Raw genomic sequence first — 1,289 nt, 5'->3', positions numbered from 1 at the left:
AACTGAGGACCTTGGCAGAACGACCTCGTGGAAACCCCAGGACTGTTCCAAAAGAAATACCCGTAAGGCGCCCTTTGAGGGCCAAGCTGTGCCCCCAGACCACTGCTGCTGCCTACGCACCCCCTTGGTGAGTCCTGAGGGGCCCAGCCCCTTCTTGCCCCTTCTCCGGCTGTGGGGAGGTAAGTGGGAGAAGATTCTAGGAGAAAAACAGCTCCACCGAGGCCCCAGGCGGCGGGGAGGGCACAGGGGGCTGCCTGCTCTGACGCGAGGCCCGCAGCCGCAGCTGCATGGAGTGTGCTGGAGAAACATGGGGCCAACTCCAAACACTGCGCCTTCCGCCAGGCCCTTGGCCTTGAGGGGCACGGACGGGAGCCAGGATCCCCACTCTGTTTCAGGGGTTGCCTAGATCTGTTTCCTCAGAGCAGAGGCTGATGGGGGCCGCAGCCCCCAAACCATGAGGCTGAGAAAGGAAGTCGGTAAGACAGCCACGTTGGTGCTCCCAGAGCGGCCGCACTAGCAGCTCTGCAGGCAGCACGTCCCTCAGAAGACAATTTTTAAGCGTGAAGAATTGCTGTCGTCCGATCCTTCTGGAACGCACCCCTCCCAGTGTGATACCTTTTCTCTGCATAGTAATGTGTCTTTTAAAAAAAAGAGCCACTGATATATGTTACAAGAAGTGTATCTCTTCCACCGAGACAGAACATTTTAATTCCCCGACACCTTTTAGTGATTGCTTCAATTTCCGAAGATTTTGATAAAATCATGCGGTTTAAGAGCCGCAGGATGGAGCCCGGCGGGCGGAGCGTAATGAAAGGCTGCTGTTCACAGCCTTCACGTGGCACAGCCCAGCTCCGGGGCTAATAAATGCTGCGTGATAAATGTTGGAGCCACGATTGTAAAAATATACTTGTAATTGGGTTAATATGCCTTAAAACATCACCCATCAGTTATCTTTCTCTCTCCTCCCGGCAGCGTGTGCAGGGGTGCGTGCGGGTGCAGCACCGCGTTCCTTCCCCAGGCTGCTTCCCTCCTGGCCTGGCAGACCCTTTGTCACCGAGGCCAGGGGATCTGGGGTGCCAGAGCGCAGGGCCAGCAGCTCTAATCCCACCTGGCACTTGGCTGGAGCAGAAGCACAGCGGGATACGTGGGGCCGGCGTCCTCTAGGTGGGGCAGCCAGGTGCTCTCCAGGCTACCCCCAGCCCGGGGAACAAGCACCTCTCTCCCTGGGTGGAGGGGACCCTGCTCCCACCCTGTGGGGTCTGAGGGGCATGGGGGAGTGGGGTGAGGTG

Source organism: Mandrillus leucophaeus, unplaced genomic scaffold (genome assembly GCF_000951045.1).
Source record: "Mandrillus leucophaeus isolate KB7577 unplaced genomic scaffold, Mleu.le_1.0 Scaffold98, whole genome shotgun sequence".
NCBI lineage: Eukaryota > Metazoa > Chordata > Mammalia > Primates > Cercopithecidae > Mandrillus > Mandrillus leucophaeus.
Note: the sequence above shows the minus strand (reverse complement) of the source record.